This window comes from Euprymna scolopes, chromosome 35 (assembly GCF_053919585.1).
Source record: "Euprymna scolopes isolate OS-2025 chromosome 35, ASM5391958v1, whole genome shotgun sequence".
In the NCBI taxonomy this organism is placed as follows: domain Eukaryota; kingdom Metazoa; phylum Mollusca; class Cephalopoda; order Sepiida; family Sepiolidae; genus Euprymna; species Euprymna scolopes.
In genome coordinates this window covers 63599510-63614973 of record NC_136516.1, presented here as the reverse complement: position 1 = coordinate 63614973, position 15464 = coordinate 63599510, and positions in this window count along the sequence as shown.

Sequence of the window (15464 nt, the reverse complement as noted above, 5' to 3'; positions counted from 1 at the left end):
ATATCTAAAATCAGCATCATAAAAAATATATTAAATCAGCATCATAAAAAATACCTAAAATCAGCATCATAAAAAATATATTAAATCAGCATCATAAAAAATATCTAAAATAAGCATCATAAAAAATATCTAAAATCAAGCATCATAAAAAATATATTAAATCAGCATCATAAAAAATATCTAAAATCAGCATCATAAAAAATATCTAAAATCAGACTCATATAAAATATCTGAAATCAGCATCATATAAAATATCTGAAATGAGCATCATGGAAAATATCTAAAATCAGCATCATAAAAAATATTAAATCTCAGCATCATATAAAATATCTGAAATCAGCATCATAAAAAATATCTAAAATCAGCATCATATAAAATATCTGAAATCAGCATCATAAAAAATATCTGAAATCAGCATAATAGAAAATATCTAAAATCAGCATCATAATAAATATTAAATCTCAGCATCTAATAAAATATCTGAAATCAGCATCATAAAAAATATATTGAATCAGCATCATAAAAAATATCTAAAAACAGCATCATAAAAAATATCTAAAATCAGCATCATAAAAAATGTCTAAAATCAGCATCATAAAAAATATCTAAAATCAGCATCATAAAAAAAATCTAAAATCAGCATCATAAAAAATATCTAAAATCAGCATCATAAAAAATATATTAAATCAGCATCATAAAAAATATCACAATCAGCATCATAAAAATATCTAAAATCAGCATCATATAAAATATCTGAAATCAGAAGAATAGAAAATATCTAAAATCAGCATCATATAAAATATATTAAATCAGCATCATAAAAAATATATTAAATCTGCATCATAAAAAATATATTAAATCAGAATCATAAAAAATATCTAAAATCAGCATCATAAAAAATATATTAAATCAGCATCCCAAAAAATATTTAAAATCAGCATCATAAAAAATATATTAAATCAGCATCATAAAAAATATCTAAAATCAGCATCATATAAAACATCTGAAATCAGCATCATAAAAAATATCTGAAATCAGCATCATAGAAAATATCTAAAATCAGCATCATAAAAAATATATTAAATCAGCATCATAAAAAATATCTAAAATCAGCATCATAAAAAATATCTAAAATCAGCATAATAAAAAGTATCTAAAATCAGCATCATAAAAAATATCTAAAATCAGCATCATAAAAAATATCTAAAATCAGCGTCATAAAAAATATCTAAAATCAGCATCATAAAAAATATCTGAAATCAGCATCACAAAAATATCAAAATCAGCATCATAAAAAATATATGAAATCAGCATAATAGAAAATATCTGAAATCAGCATCATATAAAATATCTGAAATCAGCATCATAGAAAATATCTAAAATCAGCATCATATAAAATATCTGAAATCAGCATCATAAAAAATATATTAAATCAGCATCATAAAAAATATATTAAATCAGCATAATAAAAAATATCTAAAATCAGCATCATAAAAAATATATTAAATCAGCATCAAAAAAATATCTAAAATCAGCATCATAAAAAATATATTAAATCAGCATCATAAAAAATATCTAAAATCAGCATCATAAAAAATATCTAAAATCAGCATCACAAAAATATCTAAAATCAGGATCATAAAAAATATATTAAATCAGCATCATAAAAAATATCAAAATCAGCATCATAAAAAATATCTAAAATCAGCATCATATAAAATATCTGAAATCAGCATCATAAAAAATATCTGAAATCAGCATCATATAAAATATCTAAAATCAGCATCACAAAAAATATATTAAATCAGTATCATAAAAAATATCTAAAATCAGCATCATAAAAAATATCTAAAATCAGCATCATAAAAAATATATTAAATCAGCATCATAAAAAATATATTAAATCAGCATCATAAAAAATATCTAAAATCAACATCATATAAAATATCTGAAGTCAGCATCAAAAAAAATATCTAAAATCAACATCATAAAAAATATATTAAATCAGCATCATAAAAAATATCTAAAATCAGCATCATAAAAAATATATTAAATCAGCATCATAAAAAATATCTAAAATCAACATCATAAAAAATATCTAAAGCAGCATCATAAAAAATATCTAAAATCAACATCCTAAAAAATATATTAAATCAGCATCATAAAAAATATCTAAAATCAACATCATAAAAAATATATTAAATCAGCATCATAAAAAATATCTAAAATCAGCATCATAAAAAATATATTAAATCAGCATCATAAAAAATATCTAAAATCAGCATCATAAAAAATATATTAAATCAGCATCATAAAAAATATCTAAAATCAACATCATATAAAATATCTGAAGTCAGCATCAAAAAACATATCTAAAATCAGCATCATAGAAAATATCTGAAATCAGCATCATAAAAAATATCTAAAATCAGCATCATATAAAATATCTAAAATCAGCATAATAAAAAATATATTAAATCAGCATCATAAAAAATACCTAAAATCAGCATCATAAAAAATATATTAAATCAGCATCATAAAAAATATCTAAAATCAGCATCATAAAAAATATCTAAAATCAGCATCATATAAAACATCTGAAATCAGCATCATAAAAAATATCTGAAATCAGCATCATAGAAAATATCTAAAATCAGCATCATAAAAAATATATTAAATCAGCATCATAAAAAATATCTAAAATCAGCATCATAAAAAATATATTAAATCAGCATCATAAAAAATATTTAAAATCAGCATCATAAAAAATATCTAAAATCAGCATCATAAAAAATATATTAAATCAGCATCATAAAAAATATCTAAAATCAGCATCACAAAAAATATCTAAAGCAGCATCATAAAAAATATATTAAATAAGCATCATAAAAAATATCTAAAATCAGCATCATAAAAAATATCTAAAATCAGCATCATAAAAAATATCTAAAATCAGCATCATAAAAAATATCTAAAATCAGCATCATATAAAATATCTAAAATCAGCATCATATAAAATATCTAAAATCAGCATCATAAAAAATATTAAATCGCAGCATCATATAAAATATCTGAAATCAGCATCATAAAAAATATCTAAAATCAGCATCATATAAAATATCTGAAATCAGCATCATCTAAAATATCTGAAATCAGGATCATAGAAAATATCTAAAATCAGCATCATAAAAAATATATTAAATCAGCATCATAAAAAATATCTAAAATCAGCATCATAAAAAATATCTAAAATCAGCATCATAAAAAATATATTACATCAGCATCATATAAAATATCTAAAATCAGCATCATAAAAAATATATTAAATCAGCATCATAAAAAATATCTAAAATCAGCATCATAAATAATATATTAAATCAGCATCATAAAAAATATATTAAATCAGCATCATATAAAACATCTGAATCAGCATCATATAAAATATCTGAAATCAGCATCATAGAAAATATCTAAAATCAGCATCATAAAAAATATATTAAATCAGCATCATAAAAAATATCTAAAATCAGCATCATAAAAAATATATTAAATCAGCATCATAAAAAATATATAAAATCAGCATCATAAAAAATATATTAAATCAGCATCATAAAAAATATCAAAATACGCATCATAAAAAATATCTAAAATCAGCATCAAAAAAATATCTAAAATCCGCATCATAATAAATATATTCAATCAGCATCATAAAAAATATCAAAAATCAGCATCATAAAAAATATCAAAAATCAGCATCACAAAAATATCTAAAATCAGCATCACAAAAAATATATTAAATCAGCATCATAAAAAATATCAAAATCAGCATCATAAAAAATATCTAAAATCAGCATCATATAAAATATCTGAAATCAGCATCATAAAAAATATCTGAAATCAGCATCATATAACATATCTAAAATCAGCATCACAAAAAATATATTAAATCAGCATCATAAAAATATCTAAAATCAGCATCATATAAAATATCTGAAATCAGCATCATAAAAAATATCTGAAATCAGCATCATATAACATATCTAAAATCAGCATCACAAAAAATATATTAAATCAGCATCATAAAAAATATCTAAAATCAGCATCATATAAAATATCTGAAATCAGCATCATAAAAAATATCTGAAATCAGCATCATATAACATATCTAAAATCAGCATCACAAAAAATATATTAAATCAGCATCATAAAAAATATCAAAATCAGCATCATAAAAAATATCTAAAATCAGCATCATAAAAAATATCTAAAATCAGCATCATAAAAAATATCTAAAATCAGCATCATAAAAAATATATTAAATCAGCATCATAAAAATATCTAAAATCAACATTATATAAAATATCTTAAGTCAGCATCAAAAAAAATATCTAAAATCAGCATCATAGAAAATATCTAAAATCAGCATCATATAAAATATATTAAATCAGCATCATAAAAAATATATGAAATCAGCATCATAAAAAATATATTAAATCAGCATCATAAAAAATATCTAAAATCAGCATCATAAAAAATATATTAAATCAGCATCATAAAAAATACCTAAAATCAGCATCATAAAAAATATATTAAATCAGCATCATAAAAAATATCTAAAATAAGCATCATAAAAAATATCTAAAATCAAGCATCATAAAAAATATATTAAATCAGCATCATAAAAAATATCTAAAATCAGCATCATAAAAAATATCTAAAATCAGACTCATATAAAATATCTGAAATCAGCATCATATAAAATATCTGAAATGAGCATCATGGAAAATATCTAAAATCAGCATCATAAAAAATATTAAATCTCAGCATCATATAAAATATCTGAAATCAGCATCATAAAAAATATCTAAAATCAGCATCATATAAAATATCTGAAATCAGCATCATAAAAAATATCTGAAATCAGCATAATAGAAAATATCTAAAATCAGCATCATAATAAATATTAAATCTCAGCATCTAATAAAATATCTGAAATCAGCATCATAAAAAATATATTGAATCAGCATCATAAAAAATATCTAAAAACAGCATCATAAAAAATATCTAAAATCAGCATCATAAAAAATGTCTAAAATCAGCATCATAAAAAATATCTAAAATCAGCATCATAAAAAAAATCTAAAATCAGCATCATAAAAAATATCTAAAATCAGCATCATAAAAAATATATTAAATCAGCATCATAAAAAATATCACAATCAGCATCATAAAAATATCTAAAATCAGCATCATATAAAATATCTGAAATCAGAACAATAGAAAATATCTAAAATCAGCATCATATAAAATATATTAAATCAGCATCATAAAAAATATATATAATCTGCATCATAAAAAATATATTAAATCAGAATCATAAAAAATATCTAAAATCAGCATCATAAAAAATATATTAAATCAGCATCCCAAAAAATATTTAAAATCAGCATCATAAAAAATATATTAAATCAGCATCATAAAAAATATCTAAAATCAGCATCATATAAAACATCTGAAATCAGCATCATAAAAAATATCTGAAATCAGCATCATAGAAAATATCTAAAATCAGCATCATAAAAAATATATTAAATCAGCATCATAAAAAATATCTAAAATCAGCATCATAAAAAATATCTAAAATCAGCATCATAAAAAATATCTAAAATCAGCATCATAAAAAATATCTAAAATCAGCATCATAAAAAATATCTAAAATCAGCGTCATAAAAAATATCTAAAATCAGCATCATAAAAAATATCTGAAATCAGCATCACAAAAATATCAAAATCAGCATCATAAAAAATATATGAAATCAGCATAATAGAAAATATCTGAAATCAGCATCATATAAAATATCTGAAATCAGCATCATAGAAAATATCTAAAATCAGCATCATATAAAATATCTGAAATCAGCATCATAAAAAATATATTAAATCAGCATCATAAAAAATATATTAAATCAGCATAATAAAAAATATCTAAAATCAGCATCATAAAAAATATATTAAATCAGCATCAAAAAAATATCTAAAATCAGCATCATAAAAAATATATTAAATCAGCATCATAAAAAATATCTAAAATCAGCATCATAAAAAATATCTAAAATCAGCATCACAAAAATATCTAAAATCAGGATCATAAAAAATATATTAAATCAGCATCATAAAAAATATCAAAATCAGCATCATAAAAAATATCTAAAATCAGCATCATATAAAATATCTGAAATAAGCATCATAAAAAATATCTGAAATCAGCATCATATAAAAAATCTAAAATCAGCATCACAAAAAATATATTAAATCAGTATCATAAAAAATATCTAAAATCAGCATCATAAAAAATATCTAAAATCAGCATCATAAAAAATATATTAAATCAGCATCATAAAAAATATATTAAATCAGCATCATAAAAAATATCTAAAATCAACATCATATAAAATATCTGAAGTCAGCATCAAAAAAAATATCTAAAATCAACATCATAAAAAATATATTAAATCAGCATCATAAAAAATATCTAAAATCAGCATCATAAAAAATATATTAAATCAGCATCATAAAAAATATCTAAAATCAACATCATAAAAAATATCTAAAGCAGCATCATAAAAAATATCTAAAATCAACATCCTAAAAAATATATTAAATCAGCATCATAAAAAATATCTAAAATCAACATCATAAAAAATATATTAAATCAGCATCATAAAAAATATCTAAAATCAGCATCATAAAAAATATATTAAATCAGCATCATAAAAAATATCTAAAATCAGCATCATAAAAAATATATTAAATCAGCATCATAAAAAATATCTAAAATCAACATCATATAAAATATCTGAAGTCAGCATCAAAAAACATATCTAAAATCAGCATCATAGAAAATATCTGAAATCAGCATCATAAAAAATATCTAAAATCAGCATCATATAAAATATCTAAAATCAGCATCATAAAAAATATATTAAATCAGCATCATAAAAAATACCTAAAATCAGCATCATAAAAAATATATTAAATCAGCATCATAAAAAATATCTAAAATCAGCATCATAAAAAATATCTAAAATCAGCATCATATAAAACATCTGAAATCAGCATCATAAAAAATATCTGAAATCAGCATCATAGAAAATATCTAAAATCAGCATCATAAAAAATATATTAAATCAGCATCATAAAAAATATCTAAAATCAGCATCATAAAAAATATATTAAATCAGCATCATAAAAAATATTTAAAATCAGCATCATAAAAAATATCTAAAATCAGCATCATAAAAAATATATTAAATCAGCATCATAAAAAATATCTAAAATCAGCATCACAAAAAATATCTAAAGCAGCATCATAAAAAATATATTAAATCAGCATCATAAAAAATATCTAAAATCAGCATCATAAAAAATATCTAAAATCAGCATCATAAAAAATATCTAAAATCAGCATCACAAAAAATATATTAAATCAGTATCATAAAAAATATCTAAAATCAGCATCATAAAAAATATCTAAAATCAGCATCATAAAAAATATATTAAATCAGCATCATAAAAAATATATTAAATCAGCATCATAAAAAATATCTAAAATCAACATCATATAAAATATCTGAAGTCAGCATCAAAAAAAATATCTAAAATCAACATCATAAAAAATATATTAAATCAGCATCATAAAAAATATCTAAAATCAGCATCATAAAAAATATATTAAATCAGCATCATAAAAAATATCTAAAATCAACATCATAAAAAATATCTAAAGCAGCATCATAAAAAATATCTAAAATCAACATCCTAAAAATATATTAAATCAGCATCATAAAAAATATCTAAAATCAACATCATAAAAAATATATTAAATCAGCATCATAAAAAATATCTAAAATCAGCATCATAAAAAATATATTAAATCAGCATCATAAAAAATATCTAAAATCAGCATCATAAAAAATATATTAAATCAGCATCATAAAAAATATCTAAAATCAACATCATATAAAATATCTGAAGTAAGCATCAAAAAACATATCTAAAATCAGCATCATAGAAAATATCTAAAATCAGCATCATAAAAAATATCTGAAATCAGCATCATAAAAAATATCTAAAATCAGCATCATATAAAATATCTAAAATCAGCATCATAAAAAATATATTAAATCAGCATCATAAAAAATACCTAAAATCAGCATCATAAAAAATATATTAAATCAGCATCATAAAAAATATCTAAAATCAGCATCATAAAAAATATCTAAAATCAGCATCATATAAAACATCTGAAATCAGCATCATAAAAAATATCTGAAATCAGCATCATAGAAAATATCTAAAATCAGCATCATAAAAAATATATTAAATCAGCATCATAAAAAATATCTAAAATCAGCATCATAAAAAATATATTAAATCAGCATCATAAAAAATATTTAAAATCAGCATCATAAAAAATATCTAAAATCAGCATCATAAAAAATATATTAAATCAGCATCATAAAAAATATCTAAAATCAGCATCACAAAAAATATCTAAAGCAGCATCATAAAAAATATATTAAATCAGCATCATAAAAAATATCTAAAATCAGCATAATAAAAAATATCTAAAATCAGCATCATAAAAAATATCTAAAATCAGCATCATAAAAAATATCTAAAATCAGCATCATAAAAAATATCTAAAATCAGCATCATAAAAAATATCTAAAATCAGCATCATAAAAAATATCTGAAATCAGCATCACAAAAATATCAAAATCAGAATCATAAAAAATATATGAAATCAGCATCATATAAAATATCTAAAATCAGCATCATATAAAATATCTGAAATCAGCATCATAGAAAATATCTGAAGTCAGCATCATATAAAATATCTGAAATCAGCATCATAAAAAATATATTAAATCAGCATCATAAAAAATATATTAAATCAGCATCATAAAAAATATCTAAAATCAGCATCATAAAAAATATATTAAATCAGCATCAAAAAAATATCTAAAATCAGCATCATAAAAAATATATTAAATCAGCATCATAAAAAATATCTAAAATCAGCATCATAAAAAATATCTAAAATCAGCATCATAAAAAATATATTAAATCAGCATCATAAAAAATATCAAAATACGCATCATAAAAAATATCTAAAATCAGCATCAAAAATATATCTAAAATCCGCATCATAATAAATATATTCAATCAGCATCATAAAAAATATCTAAAATCAGCATCATAAAAAATATATTAAATCAGCATCATAAAAAATATCTAAAATCAGCATCATAAAAAATATATTAAATCAGCATCATAAAAAATACCTAAAATCAGCATCATAAAAAATATATTAAATCAGCATCATAAAAAATATCTAAAACAAGCATCATAAAAAATATCTAAAATCAAGCATCATAAAAAATATATTAAATCAGCATCATAAACAATATCTAAAATCAGCATCATAAAAAATATCTTAAATCAGCATCATAAAAAATATCTAAAATAAGCCTCATAACAAAATCAGCATCATAAAAAATATCTAAAATCAGCATAATAGAAAATATCTAAAATCAGCATCATAAAAAATATTAAATCTCAGCATCATATAAAATATCTGAAATCAGCATCATAAAAAATATATTAAATCAGCATCATAAAAAATATCTAAAATCTGCATCATAAAAAATATCTTAAATCAGCATCATAAAAAATATCTAAAATAAGCCTCATAACAAAATCAGCATCATAAAAAATATCTAAAATCAGCATCAGAAAAAATATCTAAAATCAGCATCATAAAAAATATTTAAAATCAGCATCATAAAAAATATCTAAAATAAGCATCATAAAAAATATCTAAAATCAGCATCATATAAAATATCTGAAATCAGCATCATAAAAAATATCTGAAATCAGCATCATATAAAATATCTAAAATCAGCATCACAAAAAATATATTAAATCAGTATCATAAAAAATATCTAAAATCAGCATCATAAAAAATATCTAAAATCAGCATCATAAAAAATATATTAAATCAGCATCATAAAAAATATATTAAATCAGCATCATAAAAAATATCTAAAATCAACATCATATAAAATATCTGAAGTCAGCATCAAAAAAAATATCTAAAATCAACATCATAAAAAATATATTAAATCAGCATCATAAAAAATATCTAAAATCAGCATCATAAAAAATATATTAAATCAGCATCATAAAAAATATCTAAAATCAACATCATAAAAAATATCTAAAGCAGCATCATAAAAAATATCTAAAATCAACATCCTAAAAAATATATTAAATCAGCATCATAAAAAATATCTAAAATCAACATCATAAAAAATATATTAAATCAGCATCATAAAAAATATCTAAAATCAGCATCATAAAAAATATATTAAATAACCATCATAAAAAATATCTAAAATCAGCATCATAAAAAATATATTAAATCAGCATCATAAAAAATATCTAAAATCAACATCATATAAAATATCTGAAGTCAGCATCAAAAAACATATCTAAAATCAGCATCATAGAAAATATCTAAAATCAGCATCATAAAAAATATCTGAAATCAGCATCATAAAAAATATCTAAAATCAGCCTCATATAAAATATCTAAAATCAGCATCCTAAAAAATATATTAAATTAGCATCATAAAAAATCCCTAAAATCAGCATCATAAAAAATATATTAAATCAGCATCATAAAAAATATCTAAAATCAGCATCATAAAAAATATATTAAATCAGCATCATAAAAAATATTTAAAATCAGCATCATAAAAAATATCTAAAATCAGCATCATAAAAAATATATTAAATCAGCATCATAAAAAATATCTAAAATCAGCATCACAAAAAATATCTAAAGCAGCATCATAAAAAATATATTAAATCAGCATCATAAAAAATATCTAAAATCAGCATCATAAAAAATATCTAAAATCAGCATCATAAAAAATATCTAAAATCAGCATCATAAAAAATATCTAAAATCAGCATCATAAAAAATATCTAAAATCAGCATCATAAAAAATATCTAAAATCAGCATCATAAAAAATATCTGAAATCAGCATCACAAAAATATCAAAATCAGCATCATAAAAAATATATGAAATCAGCATCATATAAAATATCTAAAATCAGCATCATATAAAATATCTGAAATCAGCATCATAGAAAATATCTAAAATCAGCATCATATAAAATATCTGAAATCAGCATCATAAAAAATATATTAAATCAGCATCATAAAAAATATATTAAATCAGCATCATAAAAAATATCTAAAATCAGCATCATAAAAAATATATTAAATCAGCATCAAAAAAATATCTAAAATCAGCATCATAAAAAATATATTAAATCAGCATCATAAAAAATATCTAAAATCAGCATCATAAAAAATATCTAAAATCAGCATCATAAAAAATATATTAAATCAGCATCATAAAAAATATCAAAATACGCATCATAAAAAATATCTAAAATCAGCATCAAAAAAATATCTAAAATCCGCATCATAATAAATATATTCAATCAGCATCATAAAAAATATCAAAAATCAGCATCATAAAAAATATATTAAATCAGCATCATAAAAAATATCTAAAATCAACATCATATAAAATATCTGAAGTCAGCATCAAAAAACATATCTAAAATCAGCATCATAGAAAATATCTAAAATCAGCATCATAAAAAATATCTGAAATCAGCATCATAAAAAATATCTAAAATCAGCATCATATAAAATATCTAAAATCAGCATCATAAAAAATATATTAAATCAGCATCATAAAAAATACCTAAAATCAGCATCATAAAAAATATATTAAATCAGCATCATAAAAAATATCTAAAACAAGCATCATAAAAAATATCTAAAATCAAGCATCATAAAAAATATATTAAATCAGCATCATAAACAATATCTAAAATCAGCATCATAAAAAATATCTAAAATCAGCATCATATAAAATATCTGAAATCAGCATCATATAAAATATCTGAAATGAGCATCATGGAAAATATCTAAAATCAGCATCATAAAAAATATTAAATCTCAGCATCATATAAAATATCTGAAATCAGCATCATAAAAAATATCTAAAATCAGCATCATATGAAATATCTGAAATCAGCATCATAAAAAATATCTGAAATCAGCATAATAGAAAATATCTAAAATCAGCATCATAAAAAATATTAAATCTCAGCATCATATAAAATATCTGAAATCAGCATCATAAAAAATATATTAAATCAGCATCATAAAAAATATCTAAAATCTGCATCATAAAAAATATCTAAAATCAGCATCATAAAAAATATCTAAAATAAGCCTCATAACAAAATCAGCATCATAAAAAATATCTAAAATCAGCATCATAAAAAATATCTAAAATCAGCATCATAAAAAATATTTAAAATCAGCATCATAAAAAATATCTAAAATAAGCATCATAAAAAATATCTAAAATAAGCATCATAAAAAATATCTAAAATCAGCATCATAAAAAATATCTAAAATCAGCATCATAAAAAATATCTTAAATCAGCATCATAAAAAATGTCTAAAATCAGCATCATAAAAAATATCTAAAATCAGCATCATAAAAAAAATCTAAAATCAGCATCATAAAAAATATTTAAAATCAAGCATATAAAAAATATCTAAAATCAGCCTCATAACAAATATTTAAAATCAGCATCATAAAAAATATCTTAAATCAGCATCAGAAAAAATATCTAAAATCAGCATCATAAAAAATATTTAAAATCAGCATCATAAAAAATATCTAAAATAAGCATCATAAAAAATATCTAAAATCAGCATCATAAAAAATATCTAAAATCAGCATCATAAAAAATATCTAAAATCAGCATCATAAAAAAAATCTAAAATAAGCATCATAAAAAATACCTAAAATCAGCATCATAAAAAATATCTAAAATCAGCATCATAAAAAATATCTAAATTCAGCCTCATAACAAATATTTAAAATCAAGCATATAAAAAATATCTAAAATCAGCATCATAAAAAATATCTAAAATCAGCATCATAAAAAATATATTAAATCAGCATCATAAAAAATATCTAAAATCAGCATCACAAAAAATATCTAAAGCAGCATCATAAAAAATATATTGAATCAGCATCATAAAAAATATCTAAAATCAGCATCATAAAAAATATCTAAAATCAGCATCATAAAAAATATCTAAAATCAGCATCATAAAAAATATCTAAAATCAGCATCATAAAAAATATCTGAAATCAGCATAATAGAAAATATCTAAAATCAGCATCATAATAAATATTAAATCTCAGCATCATATAAAATATCTGAAATCAGCATCATAAAAAATATATTAAATCAGCATCATAAAAAATATCTAAAATCTGCATCATAAAAAATATCTAAAATCAGCATCATAAAAAATATCTAAAATCAGCCTCATAACAAAATAAGCATCATAAAAAATATCTAAAATCAGCATCAGAAAAAATATCTAAAATCAGCATCATAAAAAATATTTAAAATCAGCATCATAAAAAATATCTAAAATAAGCATCATAAAAAATATCTAAAATCAGCATCATAAAAAATATCTAAAATCAGCATCATAAAAAATATCTAAAATCAGCATCATAAAAAATATCTAAAATCAGCATCATAAAAAATATCTAAAATAAGCATCATAAAAAATATCTAAAATCAGCATCATAAAAAATATCTAAAATCAGCCTCATAACAAATATTTAAAATCAAGCATATAAAAAATATCTAAAATCAGCATCATAAAAAATATCTAAAATCAGCATCATAAAAAATATCTAAAATCAGCCTCATAACAAATATTTAAAATCAGCATCAGAAAAAATATCTTAAATCAGCATCAGAAAAAATATCTAAAATCAGCATCATAAAAAATATTTAAAATCAGCATCATAAAAAATATCTAAAATAAGCATCATAAAAAATATCTAAAATCAGCATCATAAAAAATATCTAAAATCAGCATCATAAAAAATATCTAAAATAAGCATCATAAAAAATATCTAAAATCAGCATCATAAAAAATATCTAAAATCAGCATCATAAAAAATATCTAAAATCAGCCTCATAACAAATATCTAAAATCAGCATCATAAAAAATATCTTAAATCAGCATCAGAAAAAATATCTAAAATCAGCATCATAAAAAATATTTAAAATCAGCATCATAAAAAATATCTAAAATAAGCATCATAAAAAATATATTAAATCAGCATCATAAAAAATATCTAAAATCTGCATCATAAAAAATATCTAAAATCAGCCTCATAACAAAATCAGCATCATAGAAAATATCTAAAATCAGCATCAGAAAAAATATCTAAAATCAGCATCATAAAAAATATTTACAATCAGCATCATAAAAAATATCTAAAATAAGCATCATAAAAAATATCTAAAATCAGCATCATAAAAAATATCTAAAATCAGCATCATAAAAAATATCTAAAATCAGCATCATAAAAAATATCTAAAATCAGCATCATAAAAAATATCTAAAATCAGCATCATAAAAAATATCTAAAATCAGCATCATAAAAAATATCTAAAATCAGCCTCATAACAAATATTTAAAATCAAGCATATAAAAAATATCTAAAATCAGCATCATAAAAAATATCTAAAATCAGCATCATAAAAAATATCTAAAATCAGCCTCAAAACAAATATTTAAAATCTGCATCATAAAAAATATATTAAATCAGCATCATAAAAAATATCTAAAATCAGCATCATAAAAAATATTTAAAATCAGCATCATAAAAAATATCTAAAATAAGCATCATAAAAAATATCTAAAATCAGCATCATAAAAAATATCTAAAATCAGCATCATAAAAAATATCTAAAATCAGCATCATAAAAAAAATCTAAAATCAGCATCATAAAAAATATCTAAAATCAGCATCATAAAAAATATCTAAAATCAGCATCATAAAAAATATCTAAATTCAGCCTCATAACAAATATTTAAAATCAAGCATATAAAAAATATCTAAAATCAGCATCATAAAAAATATCTAAAATCAGCATCATAAAAAATATCTAAAATCAGCCTCATAACAAATATTTAAAATCAGCATCATAAAAAATATCTAAAATCAGCATCATAAAAAATATCTAAAATCAGCATCATAAAAAATACCTAAAATCAGCATCATAAAAAATATATTAAATCAGCATCATAAAAAATATCTAAAATCAAGCATCATAAAAAATATATTAAATCAGCATCATAAAAAATATCTAAAATCAGCATTATAAAAAATATCTAAAATCAGCATCATATAAAATATCTGAAATCAGCATCATATAAAATATCTGAAATGAGCATCATGGAAAATATCTAAAATCAGCA